A 12,901-nucleotide genomic window follows, 5' to 3' on the forward strand; every position below is an offset into this window, starting at 1 on the left:
TATGACATTTCAAAAATTTTGAAGTTTCACAAAACAGTGATATGCACAATTCAGTGACATGCAAACGATACAGTCGATGATATTCTTCACTCACTATTTCTTTCGTTTTTTATTGTTTGAATTGTACAATATTTCATTTTTACAAATTTGACAATAAGTACCAACTTGACTGAACCATAAAGTATTAAACAATGCTAGCTTCACATATTCAGGGAGGAATTGAATTATTGTTGTTTCACTTGACAATGAGGAGAAAAATAGAATATTTCATATTTCATATAAGAAAATACGAAAGAAATAGTGAGTGGATGACGTCATCAGTCTCCTCATTTTTATTGAGCTATGTATAATTCTACAGGGTGTATCAATAAAAACGGGATAGTTTTGAAAAGCCTATCACAATTTTGTTTGAATATAATGTGACAATGTCTATATTTTTGTGAATAATAGATGTTCTTAAGTCTTATCTTTCGAGCCCCCACCCCCCCTTTCATGATGCAGACGGCGCCGCTAAACAAAAAAAAAGGAAGAAAAAAGGCGGAAAAGAAAGAAAAAGGAAAAAGCAAGGAAAAAGAAGAAAGTGAGAGGAGAGAGAGAGAGAGAAAAGGAGAAAGAGCAATATAAAAGAGAAAGAGAAAGTTAATATAAGATAAAGTAGAAAATATTTCGAAAACATGTGCCACCGACCAAGACTTACAAAGGGTCCTGCTTGATTCTGACATCGATCGATACCGGAGGCCGGAAGGGAAGATTTTCCGGGGGTAATTGTACTGGGGCATGTATCCTCAGAGGTAATTTTTTTTTTTTTTTTTTTTTGGGGGGGGGGGTAATTGTCCGGGGGGGGGGTAATTGTTCTTAGGGGTGATTGTCCTCAGGGGGTAATTGTCCTGGGGGTAATAGTCCGGAGGTAATTGTCCTCGGGGGTTATTGTCCGGGGGTGATTGTCCTGGGGTAAATTTGTCCTAGAACCCTTAAAAAGTATATGGACCTAGTTCATGAAACTTGGGCATACAGGTATTATGTTAATCAAGTATTACTGAACATCCCTCCCGAGTTACTGGTCACATGACTATATGGTCAAAGGTCATTAACGGTCAATGATGAAATTAGACCACGTTGGCCGGCCGGGGGAATCAACATCAAAATCTTAATCTAAGGTTAAGTTTTTGAAATTTCGTCATAACTTCGAAAGTGTATGGACCTAGTTCATGAAACTTGGTCATAAGGGTAAGTATTACTGAAAATTTTGTTCGAGTTTCAAGTCACATGACTAAAGTCAAAGTTCATTTAGGGTCAATGAACTTTAACCAAGTTGGGGTATATATTTTGCTGAATTACCATCATAACTTTGAAAGTTTATGGATCTGATTCATATACTGACTTGGACATACCGACATAAGAGTAATCAAGTATCACTGAACATCCTGTGCGAGTTTTAGGTCACATATGACCATGGGCGGAAATCTGTCCCGAAAGGTAGGGGGACAACGAGCTGATCCAGCCTTCGGGGGGGGGGGGGGGAAACATTTCAGCCATATGTTAATCCCGATCGGCCGATCGAAGGTAATTTTTGTCTGTTTCATTGAAGGAGTAGTCCTCATGGTCACTTTTTAGCTTTATTCTTATAAATCAACCTAAATATATGACATCATTGTCCTTATTTATATAATGCGAGCGCGAAGCGCAGCAAAATTTTTAGGGAAAATGTATGTATTTTTTCCCCTAAAATTTGAACATTTTGGGCAATGTTTGTTATCCTGAAAAAGATGTATATACAACTAAATATTTACTACGACCGCGAAGTGCGAGCAGAAGTTAACTGATGGAAAAGGTACCTGTTAAAGACTGCTTGCAATTAGCCATGAAGACGTTACATATTTCAACAATCATGCGAGCGCAAAGCGCGAGCTGAAATTTTTAAAAATGTTTACCTAAAGACTGGAAATTCTAAGCACTTTTTGTAACTTAAACATATAATAGGTATATAACTAAACTATTGATGCGAGCGCTCAGTGCGAGTAGAAAATGTCAATATTTAGACCATAAAGCTGTAACTTTTATAGATCACTTTTTAAAAAATCCGTTTGTAAATCACACAAAATAATGAAAGTTCGATTTCCGAGGTGAAATGTATAATGTATATTGACTTCCAAACATGATATTTAAGCTCCATATTGAACAAGTGGAACGCCTCTGGCTGTCTCACCTGCATCACGCGATTCAATATAGCAGCAGTGCTGACTTTGAAAACTACTATAAAATGATTATTCACAAAAAACACCATTCATATAATGACACAATACTACGTTCATTGACATTTGACCTTGATCATGTGACCTAAAACTTGCCAGTGATACTTGATTACCCCTATATCCACATTTTATACACTACATGTATATCTATAAACTTTGAAAGTTATGACAGCAATCTAATAATTCCTCTAAAATGGCAAGTATGACATTAAATGACCTTTGACTTTGGTCATGTGACCTGAAACTTGCATGAGATGTTCAGTGATACTAGGTGACTCTTATGTCCAAGTTTTATGAAATATACCAATATACTTAAAGAGTTATGATGGTAACTCAACAAATACCCCCAACATGGCCAAAGTTCATTGACCTGAAATTACCTTTGACCTTGGTCATGTGACCTGAAACTCGGACAAGATGTTCAAAGATACTTGATTACTCTTAAGTCCAAGTTTCATGAATCAGATCCATAAACTTTAAAAGTTATGATGGTAAATCATCAGATACCCCCCATATTGCCAAAGTTCATTGACCTTTGTGACCAAAGTTCATTGACCCATGTGACCTGAAATTCGCACAGAATGTTCAGTGATACTTGATTACTCCTATGTCCAAGTTTCATGAATCAGATCCATAAACTTTCAAAGTTATGATGGTAATTCAACATATACCCCCAATTTGGCCAAAGTTCATTGACCCTAAATGACCTTTGACCTTGGTCATGTGACTTGAAACTCAGGCAGAATGTTCAGTAATACTTGATTAACCTTTTGTTCAAGTTTCATGAACTAGGTCCATATATTTTCAAAGTTATGATGACATTTCAAAAACTTAACCTTAGGTTAAGATTTCGATGTTGATTCCCCCAACATGGTCTAAGTTCATTGACCCTAAATGACCTTTGATTTGAGTCATGTGACCTGAAACTCAACTAGAATGTCTAGTAATACTTGATTAACTTCATGCCCAAGTTTCATGAACTAGGTCCATAGTACTTTTTGAGTTATGCTGTCATTTCAAAAACTTAACCTGTGGTTAAGATTTGATGTTGACGCCGCCGCAATGCGAGCGCAAAGCGCGAGCGAAAATTTTATAATAGTGACATGAAAGATTCTTTCCAAGTTTTCCCCTCATCTTATTTTATTCACTCTTGAAAATTTGACAAGCAAAAATAAACAAAGGTTTTCACCAAAAATGTAACTAAGGTCATTTAGTCCAAAATATATGTATTATTTCGAATGTGAATGATGCATTTTCTCCATCATAAAAGACCAAAAATAGTAGGGGGACATTTGATATTGTGTCGATCCCCCCTACTATTTTTGGTAGGGGGGACACGTCCCCCTTGTCCCCCCTGGGATTTCCGCCCATGCATATGACCAAAGTCAAAAGTCATTTAAGGTCAATGAACTTTGGCAATGTTGGAGGTAATCATTAAATTGCTGTCATAACTTAATTTCAAAGTTTATGGATAGCCTATATAGTTTATGAAATGTGGACAGAGCCTATATAGGGTAATCAATGAAGTATCACTGATATGTCTTAATAGGTCACATATTATGATCAAGGTCAAATATCATCAATGAACGTAGTATTATACATACTGTACCATTGTATCATTCTATGAATGGTGTGGTGCCGGAATAATATTTTTTTAAGTAGTTTTCAAAGTAAGCACTGCTGCTATACATGTATATTGAATCCCGTATTGAATGCAGCTAGGTGAGACTGCAAAAGGCGCTCCACTTATATGCATTATTCGTACCCCAGTCCCAGTCACGATTACCCCCATATCCCATATCTTGTGAAGTCGTGCGCACCGTACCGTACCGGTATACGTACCGCGGGTATACGGTATAGGTAGTTCCGTGTTACCGGTGTAAACAATTTCAGTACGGTAACAGGATCAGCCGGCGCTATCGGTTTTAATTCTTTTGTGTACTTTTTCGTCAAGAACAAATGGCTAGTGATGTGTCAGATGTTTGTCAGAAATTACAGGTAAGATTTTTAAACATGAAGTTGATGTTGATGATCGAATGATCTTATGGTGATGGTTTTGCGAGTTTATTTTTATTCTTCAATCCGTGATAAGCCTAACTTCCTAAGGCCGGGTCTGGATTTATGGTGCAAACAGCTCGCAGCTATCCCCCTGTCCCTGAAATTCGGCGTGCATTGCGACTGAACGACCGTAGGAGTCCGCCGACACGAATGACAACAAATCGGTAATAAAATACTAATTTCTGCCTTTGTCATCGGCCTACCCCTGTCGCATTAGAGAAGAAATGAAGAGAAATGCATTAGGAATGGATATGCTTTTTGCACATTTCATTCCAAAAGTTTTTAAATGTTTCTGGTTTCTGGTAGTGGTACTGTAGCCTGTACCGTACCCTGTCTCTGTAGCCTAGGTGCATCATCAAGCCATCATCAAATTGCCTAGGGATGAAAATCATTATCATCTAGTCTGTGTAGGCCTACCATTGTTTTTTCTGCTGAATGCTTTGTTCTACATGTACAGAAGACAATATTACTTTTTAGAGTTTCAAGCATCATCATAGAAATTTTCTGGAATTCATTTAAATTGTACACTTTGTATTATAATATGTGTGAAACCTAAATTGTAAAAGACAAATTATACTGACCAAAGCCATTGATCAATCAAAATTTTGCTAATATCTGCCAGCTAACTCACGCTGCCAACAATCCTTGACCTTGTCACCTTAATCAGGGGCAGATCCAGGATTTTCTAAAAGGGGGGCACATTTTTTCAGATGAAAATTTGACAAGCAAAAAAAAAACTGTTTTCACCTAAATATTGAGGTCTTTTTGTCTGCGGAAAATTTGAAAATCCCCCCCCCCCAAAAAAAAAAAATTGTTTTCAACTAAGAAAACCTTTTTTGTGTCCGCGGAAAATTTGAAAAGCAAAAAAAGGTCCTCACTTTTAAAAGGGGGGGGGGGGGGTCGGGTGGGCACACTTGGGTAAAAATGGTATATCTACATTACAAATTTTGATAATGGCTCTCAAAAGTTGCACACGGGTCGGCTGTGCCATCCCCCCCTGGATCAGGCAGTAGCCTTAATATGCATGATATTTATATCATAGGGCATATTGGATGACTCAGAATGGAATACCGGATATATTCCAAGAGTTGGGGACAATGTTGTGCTCTGACTGAGTTGCGCATTGCATTTCAGTAATGGTATTGTATTTTTTGCGCATTCTTGCATACATGTGTATTAGACTGTTAAATATGGTCATATTGAACGGAAAGTTTTTTACAGTAGCCTATATGTAATTTGTAAGTACTTTGTTCAATACACTCTCGTACAGGACAGAAAAATGATGCAGACCAAGATGTGCTTTTCATGCATCACTAAAATATTCTTTATAGATAATAATGCGCATTATTGCAAATAATTATACATGAATACACCGTATGAAGTCAATGATCTCCACATGTTTTTACATCAGGGTGCTCATGAACATGTACACAGATACATGCACTCATTCAATGAACAAGGTTATGATATGACCAACGAAGGTAGAGGGCAGCAGCACTTTGCAGTATTGCTTTTAGGAAGGTCCACTCCGCTCAGATTTTGTGACCATTTTCTCCCAGAGCACTTTTTTGGAAGATTGTAGAGTTGATTTTTTTTCGTTTGTTCAATTTTACTATTTATTATTGATAATAAAACCTCCAAGAAAATATGTTAAATAATATAATTTTAGCATATTTGTATTTTTTAGAAATTGTAAAACAAAAGGTAATCATGATTCTTGTAGTTTACATAACAATAAAAATACATAGACTGATGACATTTGTGTTACCGTTCTGCTCAATTTCGCTGCCCCTACCAAATCTACACAAGCTAACGCCAGAGCCAAGACCGTGATGTTCTGGTCTAGCCGCGCCGAAACTTCCCCGGTCACCTGTACCTCGGTGCGCGTACTGCGCTGCGTGAATGATAATGCTGACTGCACTGCACTGGCATGATAATCTTGACGTGACTCGACTTAGCTAGATATGGACTTGAAAGATATAGACTTGGTCTGTCATTGATGTGGCACTATGGCGGATGAGCAACGATAAATATTCAAGGTTAGAATTTTAATTTTCACTTAGAGTGTAGATAGTAGTCCGAAAATCTAAAATAATTATGCTATATCCACAAATCCAACCCACATTTTGCAATCCATCAGGCAGGATCGAATACGACCACTAAACAGCAAAGCCAAGTCCCAGTCTAACGTTAGACATAATGGACATAATATTAGACAGAAATTATCTGGTTCAGTATCGAGCTATGTATATTCCGACGGGTCTTGACTTGAGACGAACTATCAAGGGGCGAAGGTCTATGTCACATCTACTTTTTTTCATTTCATAATTTTACAAAAATTTGTGTTAGCATATGCATGCAGCCCACCGTACCCTACCTCAGCACCGACCGGCCCGGGGCGCCGTCGCGGTCATGCCAGCCATGGCGCTTGTATAAGAGGCGGTGCTGGATTGTGTAGGCGCATTATGGTGCAGCGAAATTTAGATGAAGACGTACGTATACTTGTTATCATATTGATATGCAAAGTCATAAAACTGTTGTCACCACCCTGTAATATTTTATGAAAAATACAGGAACAAATATATCATATTTTTAAGCATGATATTTAATGTAAAAACATTTCAAGCAAAAATAATGATAAAGAGGAAATGAAAATAAATCAACTCTACAATCTACTAAAAAAGTGTTCGGAGAAGTTTTCGGTGGTCACAAAATGACTTGGCTAAATCCGGGTGAAATTAGCAGACTGGTTTATTTATGACAGAATTTAATCCTGTTTTACTGAAGATGTACAAAAAAAATATGACAATAATTTAGTGATATATTATTTTAAGAATTCGGTACATTATTATTTAATTTTTTATATATTTTTTGTTTTCATTGTTTTAATCTGCTATTGTCATAATCTATTAGTTTACCTATATTTTGCTGTTACTCCGTGAGTGTATTGTATTGGATCATGGTTTCGTTGGCATGACTACCAAATTGCTCGCGCACTTCATTTGTATGCGCGTATCGAGTGGACCTTCCTAATAGCAACACGCTTGTGTGTTGCTGCCCTCTACGTTCGTTGGATATAACCTTATTCTCAGTTACATCTCCATGTGTTGCAAAATAAGGGTAGCAATTTTGGCTTATTTTCTTTTTTTCTATGGGACAAATGCTTGATTTTCTTACACTGTCATTTTACAATTTACAGCTATTCATCATATAACTTGGCTCTTATGTAAATTTGATTCTTTAAATTAAAGGGGAATCCAGCCTTGGCCATAAAATGTTGTGTTGGGAAGGAGAAAAATAAATTAAACAGAATGGTGAAAGTTTGAAAGAAATCGGACAAGCAATAAGAAAGTTATAGCTGCTTTAAAATTGAGATCATTAATAGTATGTAGATTTCAAATTGGCAACTGGGTAAGTATATTATGACAAGGGGCAAGGACAACTTTCCCATTGGCCATGTACTTTATTATCAGGGATTTGTGGTTTTCTCCTAAGTACCCATTCCCCTGGGGCAGTAATCTAAATATGACACAGGTAGTATATTGTTTTATGTCCCAATGAAAGAAAAATATAATTTGAATTAAAACTTTTGGGGAAAATGACATTTTAGCCATAATATGTATTGGAGTACATGGAAGAGTAGTCCTTGCCTTACATCACTATGACATCCCATATGCGGCCAATTTGAAGTCTCCATGGGTATAGTGATTACCAATATTTACAACTTTTAAAAATTCATAACTTTCTTGTTGCTTGTCCAATATTGTTCAAACTTTCACCTATCAACTTGTCTGATTTTTCTTTTTCTTATAAAAACAAGTTTTTATTTGGGTTGGATTCCCCTTTAAGAAATTATTTTTTCTTAAAGGAGAATGAAACTCTTGGAGCAAGTTAGCTTTTGTGAAAGCAGCAAAATCAAAGAATAAGATCAACAAAACTTTGAGTAAAATAGGACTAGCAATAAAAGAGTTATGAGCATTTGAATGTCGAGATCACTAATGCTATGGAGATCCTCCCATTGGCAATGCGACCAAGATCTGTGATGTCACACACGTACAACTCTCCCATTTGGACACTGAAAATATACCCCAAAACATCTCTTTTTGCTCATTCTAATCATATGACAAACGATTCATCAATGATATAATGTTGTGAAACCTCTGTACTTGTCATCTCATAAAGAAAACACCTCACCTTGTGATAGACTCTATAAAAGTGAGAATATAAGTGAAATAAGTACTAAAGTAATGAGGGAGTTGTACGTGTGTGATATCACAGATCTTGGTCGCATTGCCGTTGGGAGGATCTACATGGCACTAGTGATCTCAATATTCGAATGCTCATAACTTTCTTATTATTCATTCAATCTTCCTCAAACTTTCAACAATATGTTTCTTTGATTTTTCTCTTTGATATGGATTCAGCTGGTTTCAAGGGTTTCATTCTCCTTTAATTAAAAATAGAGATTGAAAAATGAAAATTTTCTTGCCATATTACTTTCCACCAATAGAGGGCGTACACAAAAATATGCCCAAAATTCAAGTTTTTGAGCGCTCTGGTGAATACAAAAATTATTCCCAAGTTACTAATGGAAAATAAATTGCAATTGTATGGAAATTAGTAATTTTGGTTACAAAAGTGATATTTTAATGATTTTTTAAAGTGTGTGCTATGTACAGCATTGGCATACCATAGTACTACCTGTAGATTCCCCACAGGCAGGATGGTTGCAGTGAGCAAGTGGATACATGTAGAGGTGGCCAATGGAGACATTCTTGTCTTGTCATCTGCCCTTATTGAATTTATTCATTATGTGTCTAATGCTATTGAAACCAAACAAACAACTATTAGCTTATTTCTCGATTTATCAAAAGCCTTTGACTGTCTTGACCATAAACTATTATTGTATAAACTTCACTGCTATGGAATAAGAGGTACAGCTTTAAAATGGGTTAACAGCTATCTGTCGGGGCGTAAACAATATACTATTTATAAAAAGCATAATTCTGAATCTAAGATCATAATGCATGGTGTTCCTCAAGGGTCAATCTTAGGTCCCCTTCTATTTCTAATATATATAGATGATATCAGATTTCCTTCCAAAAAGTTGCATTTTACAATATTTGCTGAAGATACAACAATTTCCTTGTCAATTTATGATAATGTAAATAAATTATGTGAAAATCTCAATCAAGAATTAGTTCATGTAGAAGAATGGTTAGTCAAGAATAAACTTATAATAAATATTTCTAAAACAACATCAATTATATTTTCAAATCGCCACTTCAATCCCAACGATGTTAGTATATATCTCAGCAGTAAGAAAATTCAACACACATCTTATACAAAATTTCTTGGCATCCAACTTGACGATAAACTCTCCTGGTCCAATCACTTTAATTATACTTATGTTCGATTATTTCAAGAAATATAGGTGTAATGAATAAATCAAATTTCCTTCCCCAAAACATATTAATCAACCTTTATTATACAATGGTTTATCCATATTTAAAGAGAAATGCAAGTAGTTGCAGTAAACAATGATTTCATGAGGAAAAACTGTAAAACCAGGCTTAATTGTCAGTATATCATCGAGGATCTAGATCTGGTACAGTTACATAAACTAAACTTTGTGAAATCTTGAAATCTACGCTGAAAAATGTTCATGCTGAAGATCACTAACACAGATAAGCACACGTGGGACAGTGTATTATTATTGCTTTGAATGTCGGCCCGACGCTTGACCCAAATCCTGTGCTTATTTGCTGATTTCTCAGCAATTACACAATTTCTTCCAGAATCCTTTGGCACATATGTCTTATTTATACAAACAGACACTTTGGTGGTCATTTCATTGGATTCTGTACGAACTCATTTTGATATCATTACCACAACTGGAATTTACCTTTAACTTATTGTAATGTTGTATGGGCCACCGCAGCCAACAATAACCTAAATATGTTAAGATTATTTAAATTACAGAAAAGAGCAGTAAGAATAATATGTAAAACTTCATTTAATGCCCACAGTAGTGTCCTTTTTAAAAGATTAAAAGTCCTGAGTGTATTTGACCTTTATAAACTATCCCTTGGATCATTTATGTATTCTTGTCACAAAAAGATAATTCCTGAATCAGTAAGCAGATATTTTTGTCTCAATACTACTACCAATTCTCACCAAACTAGTAGACAATTTGATTTTCACATGCCCTCCGTCCGTACTTCTTTTACTAAAAAAACTATAATGTATTCAGGTCCCAAATTATGGAACTCTTCCCCCTACACTTAAAAATAGTTTATCCCTTAATAGTTTTCAACGTCAGTACAAAGAAATTCTGTTAACAACGTTCGCATCCAATAACAACTAAGTAATTGCGTAACATGACTATAATTTCTGTGTTTGCCCTTCTCCTACACTTATTCTCACTAATTTCACCTGTCGATTTTCTGTGACCCTCTACATACGCTAGTCCTTTACCTTTTTTCTATCATTTTCCTAGAAAGGCAAACACTTCATTTTAACTTTATTAATGCTTGTTTTTCCCTTGTATTATTTTGTCTTTGTACATGTATGTTCTATTTTGTATCCCTTCTTTTTCTTTCTTTATTGGGCTGGAACTTCTAAGATCCTACAGATCTTTAATGCCAGTCCACACTCGAAGCCTGTTTTGTACACTATTTACTGTGTTATCATTTTTGTCTCACCTGCATAGCAGAGTGAGACTATAGGCGCCGCTTTTCCGACGGCGGCGGCGTCAACACCAAATCTTAACCTGAGGTTAAGTTTTTGAAATGACAGCAGTATATGGACCTAGTTCATGAAACTTGGCCATAAGGTTAATCAAGTATTACTGAACATCCTGCCTGAGTTTCATGTCACATGACCAAGGTCAAAGGTCATTTAGGGTCAATGAACTTAGACCATGTTGGGGGAATCAACATCAAAATCTTAACCTAAGGTTAAGTTTTTGAAATGTCATCATAACTTAGAAAATATATGGACCTAGTTCATGAAACTGATACATAAGGTTAATCAAGTATCACTGAACATCCTGCATGAGTTTCACATCACATGACCAAGGTCAAAGGTCATTTAGGGTCAATGAACTTTGGCCGAATTGGGGGTATCTGTTGAATTACCATCATAACTTTGAAAGTTTATGGATCTGATTCATGAAACTTGGACATAATAGTAATCAAGTATTACTGAACATCCTGTGCAAGTTTCAGGTCACATGATCAAGTTCAAAGGTCATTTAGGGTCAATGAACTTTGGCCAAATTGGGGTATTTGTTGAATTACAGCCATAAATTTGAAAGTGTGTTGGTCTAGTTCATAAAACTTGGACATAATAGTAATCAAGTATCACTGAACATCCTGTGCGAGTTTCAGGTCACATGATCAAGGTCAAAGGTCATGTAAGGTCAAAGAACTTTGGCCACGTTGGGGGTATTTGTTGAATTGCCATCATATCTCTATAAGTGTATTGGTCTAGTTCATAAAACGTGGAAATAAGAGTAACCAAGTATCACTGAACATCTTGTGCGAGTTATAGTAGTTTTCAAAATCAGCACTGCTGCTTTATTGAATCGCGTGATGCAGGTGAGACGGCCAGAGGCATTCCACTTGTTGTTACTTTGTTTCGTTCTTGTCATTATGTATTTCTTATTTACCTGTATATATGTTATTTTTATCAAGAGAAATAAATGAATTGAATTGAATTGTCTGATTCTTATTATTTCAACTTTATTTGGAATTTGAGAGCATTCCAAATGTGTGGGCACATTATGAGGCTTGCTTGTTTGGTCACATCAGAAAAAATATACACACATTAGGACTAGGTGGTATATTTTCCTTTAATAGATATTAAAGAAAAGTGTCACATTTTTAAAAATTACACTGTACTTGGATAATAAACTTTGTACTGGTGTCACTCTTTTAAACTCAAATGTCAGATGTGTGATGTTCTACAAAATTCATCACAATTTTGTTTACATCAACATGCCACATCAGATTAAGCTAAGCAGCAATTCTCGTCCACAACGTTCACAACACACTGGACATCAGCTCAAGTACACCCAGCCTTTTTGTAGAGTGAACTGCTACATGTATGTACAGTATGTTCCCAAGAACCATCCGTATTTGGAATACTCTCCCAAACGCTGCTGTAACTTCAACCTCTATAGCTGGCTTCCGGGGAGCAACATTGCCTATCATTCAGCAAATGTTGCCTCCCCCTCCCCTTAAGATGCTGTAAGAGGGACACACATGCACCACCCGCACACTGCACCTAGCACAATGTACATAGTGCACCAAGAATACCACCACAGGATCACCACATCACCTGAAGCACGGACAGCACCTGACACAGCACAACCCTCTCCAGGACAGCATGTACGCTTTTTTGGGAGAGTACTTCTTCAAGGTTCAAGGTCAAAGATGGTCTGAATTATTATCTTCTGTTCTCACCTCTCAACTTTGACAAGTTTACATTGTACATGTATGTTTTACAAGTTTAAGTAATATACAATTTTGAAAATTGGTTTTCATTTTTATTGGTTAAAATTCAGATCACCTTTAATAAATTTCATA

This window comes from Lytechinus pictus, chromosome 3 (assembly GCF_037042905.1).
Source record: "Lytechinus pictus isolate F3 Inbred chromosome 3, Lp3.0, whole genome shotgun sequence".
In the NCBI taxonomy this organism is placed as follows: Eukaryota; Metazoa; Echinodermata; class Echinoidea; order Temnopleuroida; family Toxopneustidae; genus Lytechinus; species Lytechinus pictus.